The following is a 27,296-nucleotide window of genomic DNA, read 5'->3' on the forward strand; positions in this document are numbered from 1 at the left end:
TTTTTTTTATTTATTTATTATTTATTTATTTATGGCTGTGTTGGGTCCTCGTTTCTGTGCGAGGGCTTTCTCCAGTTGTGGCAAGCGGGGGCCACTCTTCATCACAGTGCGCGGGCCTCTCACCATCGTGGCCTCTCCTGTTGCGGAGCACAGGCTCCAGATGCGCAGGCTCAGTAATCGTGGCTCACGGGCCTAGTTGCTCCGTGGCACGTGGGATCCTCCCAGACCAGGGCTCGAACCCGTGTCCCCTGCACGGGGACCCCCCCAACCACTGCGCCACCAGGGAAGCCCCTAAGCTAAACATTTTATTTTATTATATTATAGTTAGTTACTCTTTTAGATATGACTCTAATTAATTCCATATGCATTTCTTTTTTTTTTTGGCTGTGTTGGATCTTCGTTGCTGCACGTGGATTTTCTCTATTTGCGGCGAGCAGGGGCTACTCTTCGTTGCGGTGTGCAGGCTTCCCATTGCAGTGGCTTCTCTTGTTGCGGAGCACGGGCTCTAGGCGCACAGGCTTCAGTAGTTGCAGCATGCGGGCTCAGTAGTTGCAGCACGTAGGCTCAGTAGTAGTGGCTTGCGGGCTGTAGGGTGCAGGCTCAGTAGCTGTGGTGCATGGGCTTAGTCGCTCCGTGGCATGTGGGATCTTCCCAAACCAAGAATCGAACCCATATTCCCTGCATCGGCAGGCAGATTCTTAACCACTGTGCCACCAGGGAGGTCCCCAATAAGCATTTCTTGATTTCATTCATTCAACAGATATGCACTGAATATGTATGCCAGACCCTCTGTAGGGTTCTACATATAAAATAGGATACATATAACTTCTGTATCTCCAAAGTGCTGAAAATATAAGAACAAATAAGACATTATCCCTCCTGTGATAATTTGGGTCCTCCAAATGAAATTAAATGAGCAATACATTTATAGTTGGGAATGCATATGAAGGATTAAGCTCTTTTCAGGCTGAGTTGCTATGTGTGTCCATTCACAGTTAAGATAGGGAAAGGTACAAAACCAGAAGGTACTCAAGTGATCACTTTGATTCTACTGATCACTTTGATATATTCCATCTTAACCACGTGTGTAAAAGAAGCCCTCTTTTTCCTGCTGATAAATTACCCCTCCCACAATGTTAACTTCTCTTGACTGATGCTCTCTGGACACAGGAATACGAAGTGCCTTGCTGGCAGCCATGGTTTATAAATCAGTGGACTCATTGCTGTGCAATCTGGAAAGAGTATGCTTCCTTTGGAGACCAGGACTTCTAAACCTTCAGCCTAAAGTTTTACAAACAGAGTTGCAGGGATTCAATTTCCCCAGTGGATCACTGAGCAGGATGGCAGTTGGGGCCACATCTGCTTTTACCTCTTTGATTTTTGTATTCTTTGTATAGGAGACAGAGTGCCATATGGAAGTCTATGGTCTACTGCATGTGCTGCATCCTAAAGGATTGCACCCTATTCTTTCCAAGTGTTGCCTCTGAAGTGGTGCTTTAGTTTAGCTGTGCTAAAGGTTATTCCAGTGCTCAGTGAGACCAGCCTGCTTTGGGATGGTGTAGTTTGTGATATGGCCAGTGGATCTGATGGTCATGTGCCCACTGTAACTTCCTGGTCAGATACTATATTGTGTGTGATTCCGTGCCTGTGAACCAGGCATTTAGTCGGCAAGAAAGACCAACCAACACTTGGAATAGATGTTTATCCTCATGAAAAAAAAAAATCTCTGATTTTTTCGAGGAAAGGGGCTCGAAAAAAGATGACAATAGCATTGTCAACTTACCATCTGATTGCAAACTGGTATCCTTGAGGAAGAGTGCCATATCAGGGACTCAGCATTGATCTCTATTGCTGTTAGACTGGGCATTCAGAGGCAGTAGTTGCTAGATGGGCTTCGGTAAGTAGAAGTTCATGCTTTCGTGTTGATATATCACTTTCATCTTGGCCACTGTGGACAGTTAGTTCACATGCCCACCATCCTTATTTAGGGATGGCATAGATTAAAATTCTCAACTGGTAGAGTTGTTTTGTCTACTTAGCTTTTTAGTGTTTCTTTCATTGTGGATGATTTCTTATAGGAATTAATTTGTAATATAAAAATCTTCACATATTGTGACCACTTTCATATATTCACTGTTGAAATGTCTCTCCTTTGTGTTCTTATAGCACCTTATGTGTGTAGCAGTATTACACATTGTTGCAATTATTTGTTTATATGACATTTATGCCTTGGTACCATTTCTTGATTCTTATATTCTGACTTTTATTTTTATGTTTTAATTTAACTATAATATTTTCTCTATTTTTTTCCCGGACAAGTTGACTGGGACTTTCTTTTGCCTTTTTGGGCAGAATGGTAATTGGGCTGGTTATCTAAGTTCAAAATCATCTGTCTTCAATACCATAAATGCTACTATATTGTCTCCCAGAATTTAGCATGGTAAGTAATAAGACTGATATTGATCTGATTATCTTTATTGCAGGTAAAATATTTGTCTGTCTAGAAATTATCATGACTTTTTTCTTTATCATTGGAGTTGGTAAATTTCACCAAAAACATATCTCGGTATATGGGTATTTCTCTTTATTCAGTGTTTGTCATTGAAACCACATCTTTGTTATTCTTTTTTCATTGTGTTCAGTTTCATTTTATGAAAATCCTTTCGGATGTTTTTGTATGTCTTTAATTTTTCTTCTTTTCGTGGTTTTCTCTCAAGTTTTCCATTTCTAACTGCAATGAGATGCTGTTATATACCAACTAGAAAGAATATAAACCAAAAGGCTGTTAATAACAAATGATGGCAAGGATATGGGGAAAAAATGGAAACTATATACTTCTGGTAGAAATGAGAAATGTTGAAGTTACTTGAGAAGACAGTTTGGTTGTTTCTTAAAAATTAAATGTATATTTAATATAAAATCCAGCAATTACACTTCTAATTATCTATCCAAGGAACTAAAATATAAATGTTTACAAGAAGAATTGTTTGTGAACGTTCATACTATCATTATTCATAACAGTGCTAGAATGAAAAAAAATTCAAAATCCATCAACTATTAAATGGATAAACAAAATGAGGTATATCTATATAATAGAACACTACTCAGAAGGAAGAAGGAACAAACTACTGACGTATGCAGCAACATGGATGAAGCTCAAAGCCATTATATTAAACGAAAGAAGAGAGACACAAGAGACTACATATTGAATGACTCCATCTATATGAAATGTCTAGAAGAGGCAAATATATAGAGACAGAAAGCAGATCAGTGGTCGCTTAGGGCCAGGAGTGGGAACTGGGATTAACTACAGAGTGTCATGAGGGATATTTTTGGGTTAGATAGAAATGTTTTAAAAATTAAATTGTGGTAATGGTTATACAACTTTATAAATTTACTAAAAATCATTGAACTATTCATTTAAAATGGGTGAATGTTATAATATGGAAATTATACCTCAACAGAGCTATTATGGTTTTTTTAAAATTTCTTTTTCCTATTGCTCTTGACAAAGTCTCAGAGTTCAACTCCTAAACAACATTTTGATTTTAAGTTGGGTGTATTCTAATCTCTATTAACAATATGTGTTAATTTGAGGGACTTCCCTGGCAGTCCAGGGGTTAAGACTTCATTCTTCCACTGCAGGGGACATGGGTTCAATCCCTGGTCGGGGAAGTAAGATCCCACATGCCCTGTGCCGTGGCCACCCCCCGCAAAAAGTGTTAATTTTAAAGAAAAAGAACTATTTTTATTCTTTTTACATGGCAGGCTATTTATTTTGAAAATTAATAAATTTTATATTTTCAGAGCAGTTTTAGGTTTACAGGAAGATCATTTGAAAAGTACAAGGAGTTCCCATGTATTCCCTCCCCCACACAGTCTCTCCTATTATTTCCATCTGTATTGGTATGATACATTTGTTATAATTGATGCACCAATATTGGTATATTATTATTAACTAAAGTCCACAGTTTACATTAGGGTTCATTCTTTGTACATTCTATAGGTTTTAACAAATGCATAATGATGTGTATCCACCACTATCATACAGAATAGTTTCACTGCCCTAAAATCTCCTGTGCTCCACCTCTTTGTCCCTCCTTCTCTTCCCTCCCCCTGACTGACCGTGAGCCCCTGGCAACCCACTGATCATTTTACTTTCTCCATAGTTTTTCTTTTTTTCAGAATACTACACATTTGGAATCATACAGTGTGTAGCCTTTTCAGATTGACTTCTTTCACTTAACATTATACTTTTGAGGTTCCTCTGTGTCTTTTTGTAGTGAAATATCTTACTTCTTTTTTTCTTATTGCTGTATAAGTCTCTCTTTTATAGAAGTTCTACAGTTTTTGTTTGTTTGTTTGTTTTGTTTTTTTATCCATTCACCTATTAAAGAACATCTTGGTTGCTTCCAAGTTTAGCAATTATGAAGAAAGTTGTATAAACATTTGTGTGAAGTTTTTTGTTTTAAATTCATTTGGATAAATTAAAAACTTATGCTCTATGAATGAGAATGACAAGCCACAGACTACGAGAAAATATTTGTAAAACACTTACCTGATTAAAAAAATTGGTATCCAAAATATACATAGAACTCTTAAAACTCGACAATAAAAAATCAAACGAGTTAAAAAATGATCGAAGATCTAAACAGACAACTCATCAAAGAATATACAAAAAGAAATAAGCATATATAAAGATGCTTGACATCATATGTCATTAGAAAATTAAAACAGCAATGAGAAACCAGTACACAGCTATTAAAACAGCTAAAATCCAAAACACTGGCAGCACCAAGTGCTGGAGAGGATGTGGAGTAAGAAGAACTCTCATTCATTGCTGGTGGGAATGCAAAATGGTACAGTTACTTTGGAAAACAGATTGACGGTTCTTACAAAACTAAGCATACTCTTTACCTCATGATTAAGCAGTTGTGTTCCTTGCTATTTAGCCTACTCTTTTTATGGATGAAATATTATGATTTAATTGATGTCACATCCTCTTAAATGTCATTGACAATATAGCTAGGTTTTTTTTAAAGCCTGTCATTAAAAAATTAGTTTAATTTTGTTTGCATGTAATTAAAGTTTGTGTTGACACATATTAATAACTAGAGTGAGTTCTCTGTGCAATTTTTTATTGAGATATAATTGACATATAATGTTATATTAGTTTCAGATGTATGACATAATGATTCGATTTTCACATATATTGAAAAATGTTTACCATAAGAATAGTCAACATTTGTCACCATGCGTACAGATTTTTTCTTCTTCTCATGAGAACTCCCTTAGCAACTTTCAAATATGCGATATAGTATTATTAACTATAGCAACAATGCTGTGCATTACATCCCCATGACTTATTTATTTTATAACTGGAAGTTTGTACCTTTTGATCCCCTTTACTCATTTTAGATTAGTGATTGCCAGAGGCAGGCGGTGGGGGGTGCCCTATGCAAAATTTTCAGTTAAGTTTTTATCTTCTGAGGGTCCCCCTTGAAATATAAAAATGTTTTTGGAAATTCTTGAGCAAGTTTCACTCTGTATGTACCAAGTGGGCACTGACTGACTGGGAGCCTTCCTTCCTGGTCCACAGACATTTAACAGGTTTGTACATTTGGTTGCTAGGGAGTATTCAACTGGAGGACCCATCAGGTTCTTTTTCTCACTCCCACACACCCCCAATCCATGTCATGGTTGAACCCATTTATCTTCCAGCTTCTGCTGGTGGGATTTTAGTTGTGGCTGTGTGCCCTTAGATCCTTTAGTGCCAATGAGAATTATGGAAGCAATTATCATGGTGACATGGGAAGTTAGCTACTATACTGTGCAGGATGTGTTTTTCTCTTTATTTCTTGTGCCTGCCCAAATCTAAGTAGGACAATATTCCCTTTTTATCTTGGCTATTTCATGGCCCTACCACCCATGTTAAGAAAAATGCCTCAGTATATTTAGCATGAACTGTGTAAAGTCATTCTGGACACTACTGTGATTTCACAAGTCCTTCAGTTATCCGCACTGACCACCCGTGGCTCTGGTACCTCAGCTCCAACATTTCTGAACTTGACAGTTAAACTTTTCTATTTATTTCTCACTGAGACCCTTTCTGCTTATAAGCCACATGCTGTGTGCCCAGCAATCATTGTTTTATACCATCAATTTGATCTCTTCTTGTGTATCTCTTCCAGAAATTCCTCAGTGCTTTGGTGCTTCAGTGATGTCCTTCACATCTTCCATTAGTACTATGGTTTGTTTTTAAAAAAATTTTTTTTAATTTCTTTGGATATTTCAATGAATTTTTTTTTAAGGCAAGAGAAATAAACGGGTGGGCTAATTTCATCTTCTTGAAACAGAGTCCCAGATTTAGAATACTTCTTGCAATTCCCTCAAATATAGTCCATGAATCCTATTGCAGTTATTTTTGAAACAAATTTGTTAATACATTAAATCGACATCCTTGTGTTCATTTAAAAATGTTGTACAATTTTTTATGCATTTATATTATCTATTACATTTCTAAGCAGTTTTTTTGAAGTCCAAAAATAACATTTTGGAGGCTCTTTCTTCCCCTTATCCAGGGTAAGGCTTATTTTGTGTGTATGTATACACACACACACACACATATGTATGTATATATGTGTGTATATATATAAATACACACATATATGTGTGTATATATATATAATATATATACACACATATATATAAAAAAACAGTGGCAAGTTACTAACACAGATGGTTGTTTCTTAAAATCTGTTTGTGCTAATATTGGAAAACCCAAGTGACAAGGAGATACTTAGTGTTATTTTTAGCTCTTAGATCCAGTGGATTTTGACATAACTGGAACATACAGAGACTCTTAATCTTTGACAGGGTTTAATCAGTTAAATCCTCATCTTCTGCATTGCAGGGTGCTTCTCCAAGGGCAGAATACAACTGAAGATCCACAGGGAGAGAAGGAGAAAAATTTGGCCAGGGAATACAAATGGGATATCTATGACCTAATCACAGAATTATTTTAATTCTAGTAAATTAAAATTTAGAATAGTCTAAAGATCATAGAGTACCATCTACACTTTGATGTAGATGATTTGATGCAGTGATTATGACTTTAATTTTTATGTATTACTGAATGCTAAATGAATTCATACATTGGTTTTTTACCTTTATTTTTTGTAGCAACAAGGTGTAATTACTTTAAATTGTATTTTGAATTTATATATATATATATATATATATATATCATTAAAGACAATATTTTAAGAGGCGTTTTAGGTTCACACTAAAATTGAGAGGCGAATATAGAGATTTCCATATGTCCTCAGCTTCCACACATGCATAGCCTTCTCCATTATCAACATCATTCATCAGAATGGTACTTTTTTTTTTTTTAAACAAAAATGAACCACAATGACACATCATAATCACCCAAAGTCCATAGTTTACATTAGGATTCATTCTTGTATTATACATTCAGTGAGTTTAGACTAATGTATAATGACATGGATCCATCATTATAATATCATACAAAATATTTTTACTGCCCTAAAATTCTTCTGTGCCCTGCCTGTTCATCTCTTGTGCCCCCTCTCCCTGGTAACCACTGACATTTTTATTGTCTCTGTAGTTTTGCCTTGTCTAGAATGTCATACAGTTGGGATCCTACAGTATTTAGCCTTCTCAGATTGACTTCTTTCACTTAGTAATATGCATTAAGTTTCTTCTTTGTCTTTTCATGGCTTGATAACTCATTTCTTTTTAGCATTAAGTAATATTGCATTGTCTGGATATACCAGAGTTTATCTATCCATTCACCTACTGAAGCACATCTTGGTTGCTTCCAAGTTTTGGCAATTATGAATAAAGCTGCTATAAACATCTGCATGCAAGTTTTTGTGTGGGCATACGTTTTTAACTCCTTTGAAGCACAACTGCTGGATCGTGTAGTAAGAGCATGTTTAGTTTTGTAAGAAACTGTCAAAACTGTCTTCTAAAATGGCTGTATCATTTTGCATTCCCACCAGCAATGTATGAGAGTTTCTGTTGCTCCACATTCTCACCAGCATTTGGTGTTGTCAGTGTTCTGGATTTGGCCATTTTAATAGGTGTGTATTGGTATCTCATTTTTGTTTTAATTTGCATTTCCCTGGTGACAGGTGATGTGGAGCATCTTTTCATATTGAATTTTTTTCATAACACAACTTCAGGTGTCATTACGTAGATTTTTTATCATTTTCAGCTCTTTAAATAATTTGGATATTATATTTATAATATTTGTGGACTCAAGTTCCATGTAGACTATACTACTGTATAAGTAGAAATTAAATTCATTTTAACATGTAAATAGGTCACCAGTTGAGCTAAAATAAAAACAGTCAATTTGCAGTTCTTGTCCTGAATTTGCAGCAACATGGTCTCTTTCAAGTGACTATGATCTGTACATAAGACTGAGTTCCTGCCATAGGAAAAATAACACAGGTGCTGATTGATGACCTTTGGAAGCGGCTTTGAATTTGAGATAGTTGATTTCTACCAAGATTTCCACATGTTTTGAGGGTCAGGTAAAGGGAGAAGTACTTTGAGCAGAATAGAGAGTAAATTTCTTACATTGTCAGTACCCTCAGGTTATTAGTGATGCTATTTCTACTATTTCTAAATGACTTCAGATTATAGGAAGCATAATCGGGTTTAGCCATCTGGGTTTGTACTGAGAGATTGTTCATCCTAGGAAACCTGAACACCACAGTATCTGGGACTAAACAGAGGAGTAGAATCAGTCCTCATGACCTAGAATGTAAGCTGGACTTACAAAGGGGCATTAGTTGAAGGTTTAAGTAGAAAATTCCCTTTCTCAGCTGCTGCCTAGAAGGAGGATAGACCTAATCTAGAAATTTCTTTTGACTTTAATTTGTAATTTTAATATGAAAATAGTCATCTTAAAAAGTTATGCTCTGCATATACACATTATATATGTCTGTCTGTCTAGCTACCTATCATCTATCTATCGTTTATCTGTGTAAAATAAGAGCACGTTTTGATGATAAAATTTTCCCATTTTTTAACATTAAGATTTTTGGTTTTTTTAAACGTGGGTACTTTTTACATTTTAATATCAACCATCTTTTATATTTTACTTTACTTTGATTTTTAAAAATTTTAAATCTTAACCACTATTTTAGCCTTTATCTTTTAATCTTTTCCACAAATCTTATTCTTCTGATATGACTCATTATTTTTGTGATACTAAATTCCATCTTTCTTTTATTTTTTTTTTGTTGTACATTTATAATCTTTTAAAATATCTAGTTTCCATTATTTTTTATTGGTTGCAAGTTCTCTTCTTATTTTTAAACGCTAGTAGAGTTTTCCTTTAAACATTTTAATTTGACCTCACATACATTTTTATCCTGAAATTTTTATTGTTTTCTTCCTATTAAAATGTAGTCAACCAATTTTAACAACTTTAAATTATAAAATAATTATTTTGTTTTTCTTAATATTTGCTTTCAAGAATTAAGGAATGAAACTAGAAGCAGGTTTCCTATCTCTGCAGCCTGTACTATTTCTTCTAGACCATATTAATTTCTCTAATAATGTGGTCTGACCTACTTCACTGTTACGGAGAAGCCAAAACATCACTTTAGTGAGGACATGCAGCTAATCTTGCATTATCTAGGCTATTTAAAGAAAACAGATCTACAGATAATCCAGTCAGGGTGAAACATGTTCACAAAGCCATCTCCCTGTTCTATCCAAAATTCTTTGTTACCACACATTGTGGAGATATTTTGCTGAGCTCCAGTATATGAAAATGGTGGGGAGAGAAACTTGTACTCTTTGAAAAGCAAGTACATGATGTTCATATAGCTAACTGGGCTGTTATGAGCTGGAGCATGCTTTGTAATCTGGTTTAAGAAGCAATATGTCCTTCCTCCTAAGCAGGAGTAAAAAAAGTAACACAATTAGATATCATTTCACACTCATCATATTGAAAAACAAAATACAATTTTTTTCAGTATTCCAAATGTTACAAGAGATATGGAAAAATAAGGATCCTTGCAAACTGCTTGTGGCATTATATTTGGTACAACAGTACTGAAGAATAATTTTCAGTATATGCTAAAGTTGCCACGTATCCTACACCTTATTATTTTTACTGCTAGCTGTATACCCTTATGTTAAATGGTTTTCAGACTTTTTTGGCCTCAGGACACCTTTAAACTCTAAAAAATTATTTGAAGACCTCTAAGAATTTTGCTTTTGTAGAATATATGAATTTATATATATATTCGTAGAGAATATATATATTCTCTATTCCTAGAGAAATTAAGTTTAAGGACAGTTTAATTCTCAAATTTGAGAAAAGTTTATTCATCGATTTATTTTAAAACAGCATAATAAATTCATTGCATCTTAAAATAACATTTAATGAAAAATAATTTTTTTCAAAAAAGAGAGAAATTAGTGTAAAGAGTGGCCTTGCTTACATCTCTTTATCTGGCTTAGTAGAACACAGTTAGATTCTCGTATTACATCTACATTCATGCTGATTCAGATGTTGTTCGGTTGAAAAGGAAGGAACATTTGAATAGCCTTTTCATATAATTATGGATATTCCTCTTTATGCTACACCAGAACTCAATAAATATTACTTTTTAAATGTTCATTTACAGTGTGGATTCTGTAGCCATGTCAGTAAACATTTGGTACTCTTTTATACTAAGATCCATTGATCTGTCTTGTACTTTGAATAGGTCTTATAACCATGCATAATTTTGTTATATCACCCATTGGATATTTGGAAAATATTGATTCAGTGAGTTCACTTATGAGAATGTATACTTATGAGAATGAAGAAGGCAAATGATTTTTTAGTAGTATTATAAAGATATCTTTGACCTCACATATGCTCCAAAAAGAACCTTCAATAACCCCAGGGCCTTCAGACTAAACTTTGAGAACTGATGATTTAGATTAACTCTTGCAGATGTGCATAAGAGACAAGAATTATTTGGTTAATTTAAGTTTTAAATATATTGGGGAAAATAAGAAGCATCTGAATTAGGAAGTGCTAATTAGGAGAAAAGAAAAACAAATTAATGGTAGAATCATATGGTAAAACTGAATGAACTAGAGCTAAATGTATCCTTGTGAAGAAATTTCAAAAATATAATGTTGAGTGGAAAAATTGTTTGGTATGAAATAATGCATGTAAAATTTAAGACCACTTAAGAAAACATTGCATATCATGTATGGATACGTAAGCACAGGGTAATACATAAAAACATAGATGAGAAAGGTACCAACATCATACTAGGTGGGAAGAAGGGAACTGAGCTCCTTAAAAAGCCTCAGAGAAACTATCAGGTCAGAGTCAACAAATATAAATAACAGGAAAAGTCTGGCATGCTCATCAGAAGAAATGAATTAAAAGTTTGCATTTAGAGCAGATCTGTATCTGCCTCTACTTTCCTGTAGCTATTGAGTTTTGCACTATGTTGTATAATTTGTAATAAAGCCTTGGTGTTAAATTCTAAACAATATGAAAACATTTATCTTAATACTCCAAGTGTGATTTGGAGCTATAGGAAAAGCATATCAGTGCCTAAATTAATTCCAAATAATGGTGAGAGTTTGGGGTGATAGAAGGAAATAGAGAAACAGTTTTTGACTGACTATGGAGTTGGCCCCTAAGATAAACCCAAAAAGATTTCTCTCTGAAATGGAAGTTTTTGGTGGCATGTACTCCCAGAATTCATGCTAGACCTTTCCTTTGAGATAGGACAATACATCTAAGAACACCAAGCTAACAAAACAGAATAATTAGCACCAAGGAAAAGAATTAATAAAAAGAAAACTTAATATGTATATATATCTAACTAATATTTATTGACACATTTGACAAAGTATCATATCAAAATAATTATTCTAAAAATAAACAGTACTTTTTTGAAAATAAATATATAATTACTATAATTACATTGACCTCAGGGGATGAACTAATTAGAAGGGACACTGCTGAGGACAAAAAGTGTGAACAGGAAGATGGAGCCAATACATATTCTATATCTGTATATTTTGTGTCTTTTTAAACTAGAATGTACACTCCACGAATTCAGAGATTTTATCTGCTTGGTAATTTACAGTATCCCCAGTTCCTTGAAAAATGACTGGTATGAAGTAGACACTCAGAAAGTTTGTTGAGTAAAAGAATGAATTGTCAAGATTATTGAGATCCTATTATATATTGTCTACTTTATCTTCTGAAATAGAAATGCAATCTCACATTATAAAATAGCATATAAAATATTTGTTTAGCTTGCATGAGAGATATAAACTTCTGATTGAAATCGCAAACATTCATTTGTAAAGAAGTAAAGAATGTTTTCCTTTTCCACTCTGCACCATCACCATTTTCAACATATGAAGTATTCTTTGGAGAGGGAGGTTTTAAGGGAACGAGAGGCATGGTTTTCTTAACCTATCTTGCATATGCACAACTAGGTGCCAGAGAATGACGATGCTTTTTAAAAAATGACACTGGTGACTGAAAATAATTGTTTTAAGTGTGCAAACTGTTATACTTATCTGGTCATTTTCTAATTTTTACACCATTTCAATTGAAATATGTTTATTTATTTTATCTCTTCCATTATTTTTTAATTTCCAAATGTACATTCTTACCTCATGTGTAGTTAAAGACTGTAGTTATTTATTTTAAGTTGATGTCACAAAAGAACAAATTATCTTTATTGCTTTTTGAAACGTGCATTAAGAATAAATCATGGCATGGCTTATGACAAATGAAGTAATTTACAGAGAAAAATAGTCAATTATTTTGAATTACAAAATAATGCCCATGGAAGTGTGTGAGCATGCTAATCAATTAATTAGAAGATTTAAAGTAAAAATTTTATCATTACACATGAAACATCACAATCCCAAACATCTTGATTCTTAATTTGCAAAGATTCAATTGGTTGGATACATGTAAAATAAAGATGATCTAATTTCATTAATTTGTAGATTTGTAATACATTAAAAGATTATTGTCAATTACTTTTAATACATTTTTCCTTTAATTTTTGTATACCTACAGAAGATATCGGAATTTTCGGAGAGCCTGTGAGTGTGAGAAGATTATCTAAAATTAAAAATGTTCTTTATTACCTTATATTGGATAAACCACACTTGGTAAAGGAAAGTTGAATGAAATAATTCAAAATAAAAGTATGATTTATTGGAGGGTTCCTCATGCCACACTCTGTAAATATATGTGTCGTGTACAAACTAATACAGAGAACAATATATCCTATCTTAGGTATAAACTCGACAGTGTCCTAAATTCCTATAACTTAATTTTTCTCTTCTATACTACTAGGTTTTTCTGTCATTCTTCTGACCTTTTATTCACATCGCTGTGTCTGATTCAGCTCTTCCTTGCCTTTGAACTGATCTATTTGCCCCCACTTTCCCTGATTCACCCTCACCTCCCTTTTACCCCCTCAGCTCAGTGCATTACCTTGCTGTTCTTTGATTTAGTTGTTAACCTCTGAGTCTTTGTTAACTTATGTCCTGTCCTCTGTTCTTGTCTCCACAGGGAGTAGGACCAGGTAATTCCCATTTCTCATTATGTCTGTCATACTAAAGAGTCACATCCTAAATGAAGACAAAACAGTATTATCTCATTTAGAATGAACATTCTCATTTCATCTTGATGAATAAATTTATCTAGTATTAATTACCAAGTAATTCTCTTCTAAATAGACAATCAAAGCCTATAGCTGACTTGGTTGTCATCGCAATGAATACAACAAAGCAATGAGTTTGCATTTTACTCAGTGACAGTAAAAGCATATTTGTATTAATATGGCTTTAAATTTGACTCATAGTATTTATGAGAAATTCTTTTATTTTTCCCCAGATCTTGAGTAAACTCATAATGCAATTTTCTTCCAACCATTTAAAATAAAATAGAAGCAAGATTGAAGACATTCTAAGATATAATATGCTGAGTGGTTAATGACATTCACTTAGCATTTCCTAAAGTAAATTATGTTGAGATTGAATTCAATGATTCAGGAAGTCTTATTAGAGCTATTTTGAATGCCCCCAAATTGATACACTACATCTTATTTGCACTAGAATATTAAATCTACAATTCTCTTATGACCTCTTACCTATCTATGAGCAGATGCATAACAGAGAATACAGAGGAAATGCTTTTTTTTAACTTCACTAAAACTCTCTTTGAATTATTTTGTGAGGATTAAGTTATTATGAATTATAAAACCTGTTTCAATTGGAATGAAAGAAAATTAAATGAAAAAATAATTTTTATATAGTAATTTTCCACTTAGGAACAATAAAATATATTTGTTATATAACTAAGAGCAAAACTCTTACATTGAAAGGGAAAGTAGTGCTTAGGGTTTTAATTCACCAGTGCAAATATATCAGTCAATTACTCCTGATACTTCTCTTTACCAATATAGATACAATTTCTAAAGATGGAATTTGGTTCTCCATTCTTGAGCCCAAAATATACACTGATAGACAGGGTTAGGAGAGATATTGGGAGAAACCAAAAGCACCCAAGAAAGAAATCTTTATTAACAGGGCACACAAAAAATAATGGTTTAGACCTCTTTATTCTGAGGTCAATTTTCATGCATTTTAGAGTGGGAAATGTGAATATAATAAAATTTATACTGTTTACTCATTAATAAAGCTTTAAGGATGAAAGCAAGAGTCTGGGCTTCCTAAAGGACCTCATAGGATACTAAGGAATATTTTGCCTTGAGAAAATTTCAGATTATGATTAAAGAAAATTGATTCAAGTACACTTTAATAGTGATTGAGATTCAGGCAGAGAATTTTGGAAAAATAACTACCCATTTCCCAGTACCAATTCCCATTCATCTCTGACAGAGATGATAGTGAATTCCATAATTGATTTTATCATGCCAATTTATCTTTGATATCAAACCTGATAAAGGCAATACAAAACATTTAAAAACTGTATACCAATTCTATGATGAATATAGACACAACATTTAAATAAAATACTACCAAATAAAATTGAAAAACATCACTCACTGGAAGGGCACAAGGACCCAGTGGGCTGATACCACACTTGGAGAAAGGGATTCTGCCCACTGGGGTGTGAAGCTTTTAGGTTGTGTAGCACTGGCTCCTCCCCTAGTATGATCAGGAGGCAAAGGTGAGGTCCATACCTATTGTTGCAGCTGTGTGATGTGGTAGAACCTTAGCCTACCTGTTCTGCTCTTTCAAATTCATGGTTCAGGGAGCACCTGAATTCATTGCATTAAGCACTTGACTGTAGCCCATTTCCTTGGAGTTTTTCCGGGATGCCATCTCCTTCTCATGAAGGCCAGTCTTCAAGTGACTGGACTTGGAGAAGTTAATCCTCAGCTGTGAAACCCAGTGAAGAAGGTGTTTCAGTTGTGAAATGCCACACATTAAGTTAAAAAAAAAATGAGGATTGAGAATTAATGATTAGATTTATCAATATGCATTCATTTGGCTCCCTGAGATGAGCTATTTCAGTGGAGCAGTGAGGTCAAAGCTGGATTAAAGCAAGTTTGCGAGGATAGGGGTATAAGAAGTGGAGAAAAGTAGTAAAGAAAATATATACAGGTATTTTATTCTATTTTATTTTTTAAATTTTATTTATTTATTTATGGCTGTGTTGTGTCTTCATTTCTGTGCGAGGGCTTTCTCTAGTTGCGGCAAGCGGGGGCCACTCTTAATCGCGGTGCGCGGGCCTCTCACTGTCGCGGCCTCTCTTGTTGCGGAGCACAGGCTCCAGACGCGCAGGCTCAGTAGTTGTGGCTTACGGGCTTAGTTGCTCCGCGGCATGTGGAATCTTCCCAGACCAGGGCTCGAACCCGTGTCCCCTGCTTTGGCAGGCAGATTCTCAACCACTGCACCACCAGGGAAGCCCGGTATTTTATTTTTAAAGTGAAAAGAGAAATGCATGATAGCACACGTGAAATCCAGAGGTCTTTTCTTTCTTCTTTTCTTCTTCTTCCCTCCCTCCCTCCCTTTCTTCCTTCCTTCCTTCTTTCCCTCCTTCCTTCACTGCTTGTGTTTTCAAGATGAGAGGTAGGTTAGCACATTTGTTTGTTATGGGAAGGGTATATTGAAAAGTGAGGAACTGATGATTCAAGAGACAGTGTGGACAATTACTGGAGTAATTGTCTTTGAGCGGTAGAAGAGTTGGGATCAGTGCATCAGTGGAGGAATTGGTTTTAGATAGGGACACTGACAGCTTTTCAATAATAACTCGGGTAAAGACAGAATGATGTGCTGAGAGAGACCTTGATAGTTATGGTCATGGCACCTGTGGAAATTCTCTCCTATTGCTTCTGTTTTCTCAGTAAAATAAGGAGCAAAGTTGTCAGCTGAGAGTGAGCAGAAAAAGGAGTAATCGGAATGGGGAAACTTTAAAAAGGTAATAATCAAATAAACTTAACTCTACTTGTAGAGAGTAATTTTTAGTCCCTATTTTTTTCTCATTCAGTGATTTTAGAACTATATACATTTTTTTTTTCTGGTTTGAAATGGTTCCCTCCGATTAAAAACTGGACCTTCATTTACGATTCAGTAAACAACATGGTTTATATTATTTTGGATTAATGGTTATCAATGGTTTTAATTTCTGACAGCAGTCACTCTTGACGTAAATATATTGTCAAGTCCTTCAGTTACTATTATGTAGGGCCAAATAAACTGAGTTGACATACATTGGGGTACAAAATACTATGGGTAAAAGAGAGAGGAAAATTCATCTAATTGAGGAGGATATGGAAAGATCTCTTAGAAGAAATGGCATATCAAGTTTGATCCATCACTACCAATGGCATTGATAAAAGATACCATATATGAGAGGCAAAGAAGGTCCAACACAGAATCTTGAGGAACGTTTATAATTAGAGAATCAGAAGAGGAAAAGAAAGAAGAAAGGATGATTAGGAAGAGAAAAAGTCAAAGGTGAGAGGAGAACTAGGCATTTCAGTTCATCCAGTAATTGAAACACTGCTTTGATGCCAGGTGCTCTGCTATGCACTGGAAACGTAAGAGCCAGTCCGCACCTCTAAGGCATTCACAGCCCAATGGGGAGACTTAATTGGGTGTCTCTCCCATAGTTGGACAATTTTAGGTCAAGAGAATCCTGAACACTTTTTAAAGGAGACAGTCAAGAGCCAGAGAATAAGGAGGAAATATGTATTGAAATATGAGCTGTTTAGTCCAGAAATTTATTAGTACATAACCAAGTAAAACATGGCTATTTTGTTGAATTCTTTTTATGTAGAAACGACCTTTAATTGACTACTTTGAATATCTACCCTTTGTTTCTGTTTGCTCCGTGTTCTCAGGACACAACAGTTCCTTAGCTTTGATACTTGAAAGTTCTATGCGGACTGTTGGGCTGATTGTATTAGCTTAAGTAACCTTTGAAATTTTGCCATTCAGTGGAGCATGAGGCCATTCAAAATGGAATTCTCTTAAGGCAAGCTGGGAACTACTGGTGAGTTGCATAGGTCAGAACTCCTACTGAACTTTATTTTCTTCTGTAATAAAAGGCTTTCTTGTTGTAAAAACTTGTTGCCACACATAACTTGATTTAAGATAAAACTCCATTAGCTGAATGTCTACATTTAATTGACACAATAATTCAAATTAAAAAGTTATTGCAGGATGAGCTTTCCTCCATAAAGCATTGCAAATTATTTTCTTCCTCTGTATAGTAATTGATGAAGTATAGAGAAAGCTTAAATATGTCATCAAAAGAATGTTACAGGCATTTAATATGCATTAGCTAAGATTTTACGGGTAAGGATTTTTCTCTCCTTGTCATGTGAGGTCCTGTAATATTTTTAGCTTCTCTAATTTTCATTTCGCAATCCTCATAGTGGCAAAGGTTACATACTGGTTGGAGCAGCCCTCGTTGTTGCTTTTAGGAGTGTCTGTTCTTAGACACTGATGACAGGGCTGCAGGCATCTCACCTATGGCATGGTTGGGCTCTCAGTGTAGGACTCAAACTCAAATCCAAGACTTCAGGCTCCTGGTCCAATGTATCACCTGTGACTTAGAGAGTATATTGTTTCCTACTAATGTAATCTATGTGTCTCCTTGATTATCTTGGGGTATTAATTAATATCACATCTACCTTAGAAATTAAGCAACCCTGAACTTCCCAACACATGTCTTCTGAAATATCTTCCTTCTTTTATCAACATCAATCTGGTAATCTGGTGCTGTCCACCGCCTTCTAAAATGTGTGATTTGAGGAAAGAGTCGTGAGGTCTTATTGCGATCCAGCTTCATTTTAGGATGCAGGAGAAAAGGAAAGACCCTTTTGCCTGTTGTTTCCTAGGCTGTGACCTTGTTACCGAGTCCAAACTCGCTCTGTTCGCTGCATGACAGGCCAATAAATCGGGACACAAGGTGTTGAGGCAAGGAATATGACTTTATTCGGAAAGCCAGCAGACGGAGAAGATGACAGACTAATGTCTCAAAAAAAAACCCATCTTATTGGGATTTGGATGCCAGTTTCTTTTATAGAACAGAGAGGGGGAGGAGATGAGGAAGGAAAGTAAAAAGGCCATAAGATTTGCAAAAGTCCCCTGGAATGGCCAGCCTCGGGGAGGGGATGTGTTAATTTCTTCTTTCTTGCAGCCGTGCACAGGTGGATGGGGTCAGGATGCTTCCCTGAACAAAGGCACTTTGATTTAACATTCAGGCAGAGGGGCAGGGTTCCCTGAGGCAGGCCATTATGTATAGACAGTATCCTTTTAGTGAACAAAAGCAGTAGAAAGCAAAGGTTAAAGTAAAAGAAAAAGATCCAACATGTAGTCAGATTTGGCTCTTCCCTGTTACAATCTCACCTGCCACTCTGACACTATTTGCCTGGACCTCTTGATTCTGAGCTCTTTCCTGAAACAGCTCTTTTCATTTACATACACAGGCAACATTTACATAGGGCCAGGGTGGCTGGAACAGGAAGGATTTTCATTGTGTGTAAACCACAACACCTCTAGTGACAAATTCGGATTGGTATTGCATCTGAAGCACTAGTTTGGAATCCCCTCACTCATGAAGAATTTACCTTCTACAGCTCGTAGTGTCTTTTTTGCCATGACCTCAGATTAAGTCACTTCAATTTGTCAGAAATACTTCATATTCCATTTCAAGATGCAATAGTCTGACATTTCATTTTATTCCTTTCCTCCCAGGACACTTCTTGGTTTCCTATGTAAATCTTTTTATATCTCTTAGCAACTTTTTAGCAGTTTCTTTGATGAAAATACACATATCGTAAAACAAATCAAAAACAAAAACAGCAAAAGAAAGAAAAATATTGAAACTCTGTCCCAGTTGGCATACAGTGCCATGGAAACACAATATTTGGAATTGCAAAACTTCATTGGGGAGTATAGTAAGAATTTGTATTTTTTTTAAACATTAAGTCTATAAGTAAAAATGTCCACATCATAGAACAATTTAATGTTTGACAATACAATTGTGATAGAATAAATCATATTCTTTTTTTAAATTAATTAATTTAACTTTGGCTGCGTTGGGTCTTCATTGCTGTGCGCTGGCTTTCTTTAGTTGCGGTGCACGGGCTTCTCATTGTGGTGGCTTCTCTTGTTGAGGAGCATGAGCTGTAGGAGCGCAGGCTTCAGTAGTTATAGCACGCAGGCTCAGTAGTTGTGGCTCACGGGCTGTAGAGTGCAGGCTCAGTAGTTGTGGCTCACGGGCTGTAGAGTGCAGGCTCAGTAGTTGTGGCGCATGGGCTTAGTTGCTCCGCGGCATGTGAGATCTTCCCAGACCAGGGCTCAAATCTGTGTTCCCTGCCTTAGCAGGCGGATTCTTAACCACTGCGCCGCCAGGGAAGCCCTAATATTCTTAAAAGAAAGAAAAATATATGAAACCTGTTACAAGTTTCAGGAACTCACTCTCACCGTATGCTTTTTGTGGACGTGGTATAACAAAGAAAGGAAAAATTTAAGACTCAAAAAGTTACTTTATTAATGTCACAATGCATACTCGAATTATTAGAACAAGGTGATAGATACTTCCAACCTAACTCTAACCAATGTTTGTGTAAACACACAACCCCTTCTCCCATGGGAACATTTCACTTTCTCCTCTTCTCATACCAGAATATCATAATGGATAAGAGCAGAAATTGTGGACTCAGACTGTTGGATTTAAATCCCACCGCCACTACTTATTTGTTACGAGACCTTGGGCAAGTTAAACTCAGTTTGCCAATCTATAAAATAGGAATAATAAATGTATCTGTCTCAGGAAAGTTAAACAAGATATTTCAGGAGTACAAATAATAACTGAGTGGACTTGTTTAGTAGATAAGGAAATGCTGGGTAATAAGGATTTCTAATAGTTCCTACTGCTGAACTACATAGGGAAATATAAACCACTTCTGACCCTAAATCTTTGCTGCTTAACTCCGAACCCACAGTCGCCTCTGTCCAGCTCAAGTCTCAGCCTTCCTCATCAGAATCAATGCAATAAGTCAGATAAAAATTGCAGTTCTTCAGAGTAACGCAATCTGCAAATATACTTAATTACTCATAAATCATGATTCATCTTAAAGCTTAATGTGACACTTGCTAGCACAGAAACTTAATCAATTTATCATTATTTGAAATGTGTTTATCTTTTAAAATAAAGGGCAGAGTTCATCTTATAAAATATTGAGAAAATTAGATTAAGCAATGGGCTTAAGAGCACATGAAGTCAGCAGTTGGAACAGGACTGAGGACTCCTGATTCATGGCCCTTTCACTCAACTCTCTAATAATATTTTGCCCTTTAACTACATAAAGATTCTTTGTGGTTTTGTTTTCTGTATAGAAATGTAACCCAAAGTTTGATTATCTGATTAGTCTGTAGATAAAGCTATAAAGATAATTACATTAACTGAAAGATGGGGAATCACTTTAATTTCACCAGACGCTAGAGAGTTTTCACAAGGATTATCAGAGATATGGCATTTGGCATCTATTTGGTCAAGATACTTTCCCACATATCCCTTCCTGCCAAAGAATTTATATTTTTATTAAATATGTATATGGCCTTGGGTGAATGCAGTTAATTGATCCTAAAATACAGTAATCTAGGTTCTCCAAGAGTTATTTGATGGGAATAAAATAAGCACATTTGGAATTTACTTTATTTTTAGAACTAATGATATTAATATTGCTATAATTATGATAACCCCTCTGTCAATTGTATACAGTTTTCTGGACACTGTATGTCTTAGGCAGTTTCCTGGGAGGTGGCCTTGAGATGAGGATCCTTGTGCCAGTGATTTATTGACAAAGGGCTCCTAGATGAATCCAGTAAGGGGATGGGGTAAGTAGGGGGAAAAAGTGGAAAGAAGGCAACCTGGAGGGATTTAGGCAAAGCCCTATGGGGGCTAGCATCTCCTGATCCTACAGGAGAAGTCTAGAAACTTATGCCTCAGGTGTATCCTGATTTTAGATGAGGGCACTGCACTCGTCAGTCATTCATTAAAGATCTTTGTGAGAAGAATATAAACTCCCAGGCTTTTCACACTTTTACTCTGAATAGCAGCTCCAGTAGCCTACGGGCAGTTCTCCACAGTTGGGGGAGGGGTGCAAAAGAAGCTTAAAGAAGATGCACAGAATTTATCTCTGTTCTTTGTATGAACTAAACATTAATATCCAAAATTTAGTTGAAGAAACTGAAAGAAGTTTGGCAAATTGTTCAGAATAATACAATAATAAAAGAAGTTGAACTTGAATAATCTTTCATTCTTCACAATGATAATTTGTCTCAGATTCACAACAATGAATTTATTCAAGGCACTAAAATAAATGTGGTTTTCAAATGCCTCATAAACTTTCATGAAATGGGTGAGAAAATGATAATATATGACTTAATACATACTACTCCTGCCAAAGCACTTTCAGAAATGTTAAATCCAATTTTTTTAATACTTTCAAGTAAAATAACATGAGATTACTACAATTAATTTTGTAGAAATTGTCATGAGAAGAATTTCAGAAGACCTTTATTTTCAGGATCAGTTTAAATTAGCAATCACTTTCTGATATGATGTAAAGTAATTTACAAATATATACAAAACAATGGGACCTGGGACCCAACATTAGAGGCTAACTATCTGGGTTAAACGGCAAAAGTCCCATTTAAAATAAAAATCTCCTGGATGGGGTTCTATTGCTTTAGAGTTTACAAGGAGTTTTCATGAACTGTATCTCACTTATTTCCCATAATGTTCCTCTGCTGTAGGTGTATTTTATTATTCTGATTTTATACATGAGAAAGTTTAGGATCAAAATGTTAAGAAAGATTTTCATGTCACCTAGCTAATTAGATTCATGATCAGAGCCAAGGTAGTTTGACTCAAGAGCACCACAGGACACTGCTGCGTTGTGGACCAATACTACAAAATGTGTGCACTACATATCTACAGTGTTCAGTATGCCACTACATTCCTTCATGTGTTTTGTATCAGAAATTAACAATCATTCACACTGAAACAGTGTGGGGGGTGGCTCAAGGGGTGGAGAATTATAGGCCCTGTTATGTATCTGATGAAAATCAATGATTCTCTCTCACAAGAAAAATTTACATATAACTACGTTTTTCACATATAATTTCAGTTGATTTTATGACATCTGAGTACCCACATCAATAATCTTATTTTAGAAAACTCTTCAAGTATGAACATCTTAGAGTAGGATGAGTGGAAGACAAGGACCTGAGGAGGCTTAATCACGTGATCTACCTGTGAGAAACCTGGAGCTCAGGAAACAAGGAAGGAGGTGTAGAAAATGGTAGTAAGTTACAAAACTTCATTCTCCTGTTCATCTGTATTCAAAGATGTCTCTGAATATTCTATCATTCAGTTTTGGAGATGAACTGTTCATGATCTTCTACCTACTCCAAGTTAACATCTTCTGACTTCCCCAATAGGTAGAATCTCTGTATTCTGATCGTCCTACAGCGTGTGCACACGCCCTTGTCCCAGCCCTACTCACCACTAGGGCCATAGGTATCAGTTAGTGTTCCAGTAGAAAACCAATGGCATGTTCACATTAAAATAACTCAAAAATTATTTTATTAAAAACCTATTTACAACCTTATTTTTGATAAAGGAGGCAAGCATATACAGTGGAGAAAAGACAGCCTCTTCAATAAGTGGTGCTGGGAAAATTGGACAGGTACATGTAAAAGTATGAAAATAGAACACTCCCTGACACCATGCACAAAAATAAACTCAAAATGGATTAAAGACCTAAGTGTAAGGGCAGACACTATCAAACTCTTAGAGGAAAACATAGGCAGAACACTCTATGACATACATCACAGCAAGATTCTTTTTGACCCAGCTCCCAGAGAAATGGAAATAAGAACACAAATAAACAAATGGGACCTAATGAAACTTAAAAGCTTTTGCACAGCAAAGGAAACCATAAACAAGACCAAAAGACAACCATCAGAATGGGAGAAAATATTTGCAAATGAAGCAACTGACAAAGGATTAATCTCCAAGATTTACAAGCAGCTCATGCAGCTCAATAACAAAAAAACGAACAACCCAATCCAAAAATGGGCCGAAGACCTAAATAGACATTTCTCCAAAGAAGATATACAGATGGCCTACAGACACATGAAAGAATGCTCAACATCATTAATCATTAGAGAAATGAAAATCAAAACTACAATGAGATATCATCTCACACCGGTCAGAATGGCCATCATCAAAAAATCTAGAAACAATAAATGCTGGAGAGGGTGTGGAGGAAAGGGAACACTCTTGCACTGTTGGTGGGAATGTAAATTGATACAGCCACTATGGAGAACAGTATGGAGGTTCCTTAAAAAACTACAAATAGAACTACCATACGACCCAGCAATCCCACTACTGGGCATATACCCTGAGAAAACCATAGGTCAAAAAGAGTCATGTACCAAAATGTTCATTGCAGCTCTATTTACAATAGCCAGGACATGGAAGCAATCTAAATGTCCATCGACAGATGAATGGATAAAGAAGATGTGGCACATATATACAATGGAATATTACTCAGCCATAAAAAGAAATGAAATGGAGGTATTTGTAATGAGGTGGATGGAGTTAGAGTCTGTCATACAGAGTGAAGTAAGTCAGAAAGAGAAAAACAAATACAGTATGCTAACACATATATACGGAATCTAAGGGAAAAAAAAAAAAAAAAAAAAAAAGGCCATGAAGAACCTAGTGGCAAGACGGGAATAAAGACACAGACCTACTAGAGAATGGACTTGAGGATATGGGGAGGGGGTGGGGTGAGATGTGACAGGGTAAGAGAGTGTCATGGACATATATACACTACCAAATGTAAAATAGATAACTAGTGGGAAGCAGCCGCATAGCACAGGGAGATCAGCTCGGTGCTTTGTGACCATCTAGAGGGATGGGATGGGGAGGGTGGGAGGGAGGGAGATGCAAGAGGGAAGAGAAATGGGAACATATTGTATATGTATAACTGATTCACTTTGTTATAAAGCAGAAGCTAACACACCATTGTAAGGCAATTATACTTCAATAAAGATGTTAAAAAAAAATAAATAAATAAAGTATCTTTTGAAAAGCAGAAATTAAAAAAAAAAAAAAAAAAAAAACCTATTTACAAAGATTTGGGCAAGCTACAGAGGATCTACAGAGAATAATGCAGTACCCTAGGGTTAGTAACAGTATGGTTATTAACTAATCTTAGGTCTAGGGAAGGGTACTTACTAGAAATTGGAAGCAAAATTGTTGTGTAAATAGGATTGTCTTAAAAATAGCTATGACTTTGGTCCAGCAACACTGTCAGCCTGAGACAATCACTCAATACAGGATCTAGGGGAATAGATACTCTGACTTCCTCCTCCTGGACCCTCTGATTTTGTTCACGGGCTCCCCATTGTCCAGCCAAACCCAACAAGAAGCATGAGAGAATCCTCTGCTATAGTCCAATCAGGTCATTCTCCCAACAGAAAGCAGCTGAAGCCTGGATCCAAAGGGGCAAACAGAATATATCCAGCAAAGAAAACAAGAAAGCATGTGTGTACACACACACACACACACACACACACACACGCACGCACACACACACTACTCCTCTTCCCTCAGGCAAGTCCTGGGTATCATCTCTCTACTCGAGGTAGAATTCAAGTTGCTCCTCTTTATGAAGTCTTTTCTGATGCCTTGCCCCATGCCAGATCTAAAGCAGGTCTTACTCCTTGAAAAGTCATGCTACTTTGAGCTAATACACTACTCAGGCACTTGATCTGCCTTCCACCTTATTTAAAGAATTATTTGTCTTCAGTTTTATCTTCTTAATTAGCTGAGAACTGTCTTAAATCGAGGGGCTATGTTTTATATAGTTTTGTCTCTTTCCCAGCACCTCAATAAATGTTTGAGTGATAGACTGAAGGCTCTGAGACTTTAGTTTTGCCTGTCTTAAAGTGGGATATAATTACCAGTACTTTTTCTCTTAAAGTGTATATCTAATTTTTTTTTTTTTTTTTTTTTTTTTTACTTTAAGCTTGCCAGACTCAAAAGCATTTTATCTGGGTTGCTTGGATACTAATGTTTTCTTCTCTGCTTTGTGAAAAGACTCTGTAATGCCTTTCAAACAATTTGTTCAACCTTTTAATTTTCTCAGGCATGGAAGACATAGCCAGATGCATTCTAATTTTGATTTACTTACTATACCCAAATAAGATTAACATAATAATTTTTCATATATTAATTTATTTTTTCACTTATTTAATATGTACTTTGAGATGAGATACACATGAAGAATTACAATCAAAGGTAGACGCCATTCATTGATTATAAAGGGAACAGCACCCTAAGTGAGATCAGAAAGGGAGAGTTTATTTCTTGCAGGGGGCATGAGGAACGGCTTTCTTGGTATCTGTGCTGAGGAGTGTGCCGACAGAGGCTTTTCGAGCTGGCGACGACTTAACTCGAGCATCAGTAGAGGTGAACTAGTTGATCTACACCTTTCTGCCCTTGCTGATAACAACATTTTACTCTTGTTCTCCTCTCATCGTATTCCTCTCTACTTTCTGCACCCCAGATCCATAGATTGTTAGATTTAGTAGGAACCTAGTTCAGCCAATCGGTCATAAAAGTAATACCAGGGAACAGAATTGGCCCAAGGGTAAACAGCCAATTCTATTCTAGTTTTGTTTAAAAACCAGATCTTTTGCCTCCCATGCCAGAATTCATGTTGCCCACACACTTTTTTCTGGAGATATCTAGTTGACCTCAGAAGGCTGAAGAGAAGGATGCTAAAGGTATTTGAAGTTATAGAGGAATAGAGAGAGTGAATCTACAGTCCTGCCTGGTTTCTTAATGCAAAGTATGATCTGTGCAGATTCTAAAAACAGTGATTCTGATAGAGCTATAAATCATAATAATAAGAGATTCATTGTTCCACCCTGGAAGTATGTTTGAATTTTCTTGTAGATTGAGAATCTGAAATCCAGAGAAACTAAATGAAGAGTAAGATTTAGGGATGAGTGGACAAGCCAAATATTTTTAAGAGGAAATGAAAAAGAACATATTATAGAGTGGTGGGACAGAGAAACATAAAATATGTGACTTGGCATTGCTCTTAGATGGGAATGGAAGTTCCATACATGGCAGGGCTTTGGCAGGTACTGAAACATTGTCTTACTTCCTAAACTAATCATAGACAAAAAGCAATGAAATTATTCATACCATAAAGTCCATACTGTAACTTACTGAAGCAATAGGTTAATGTTTATCAAAGTGCAAAAGGAGGCTATATATAATATAGGAGTGTATACTTTTCATAAAAATTTCCTTCATTTATAACAGAAAGCAGAGCTCTCTCTTTTTCATTAAATCACTGGAATAGCTTTTACTAAACATTGAAGTGGCATCTGACAACATCTCAGTGATCTATAATACAGATTTATAAGGCGAGGTATAATGTTTGATTCAGGAAGTTCTTGTCTTCTTTTTTAAAAGTTTTGACAGTTCATATATTATTCAGATTTCTTAGTTTTTACCTAATGTCCTTTTTCTGTTCCAAGATCCCAACCAGGATATCACATTTCACTTAGTCGTCATATCACCTTGGGATACTCTTCTTGCCTTTATTATTGCTGAGCATAAAATCCTTCTCTGTTGCTTAAATTATTCTCAAATGTTCTTAACTGGAATAAGGAAGATAAACATAGAT

General features: G+C 35.6%; 1 long non-coding RNA gene across 1 annotated transcript; it reads right to left on the reverse strand.

Moving 5' to 3' along the window:
* On the reverse strand, positions 1-26,411 carry LOC309657941. The gene is made up of 2 exons (XR_014261979.1): positions 24,716-26,411; positions 1-23,177 (listed from the first exon to the last, which is right to left on the reverse strand). It is a non-coding gene; the product is annotated as an uncharacterized lncRNA (long non-coding RNA).
* Positions 26,412-27,296: the final 885 nt, after the last annotated feature.

This window comes from Balaenoptera physalus (assembly GCF_965194825.1).
Source record: "Balaenoptera physalus genome assembly, chromosome: 3".
NCBI classification, from domain to species: domain Eukaryota; kingdom Metazoa; phylum Chordata; class Mammalia; order Artiodactyla; family Balaenopteridae; genus Balaenoptera; species Balaenoptera physalus.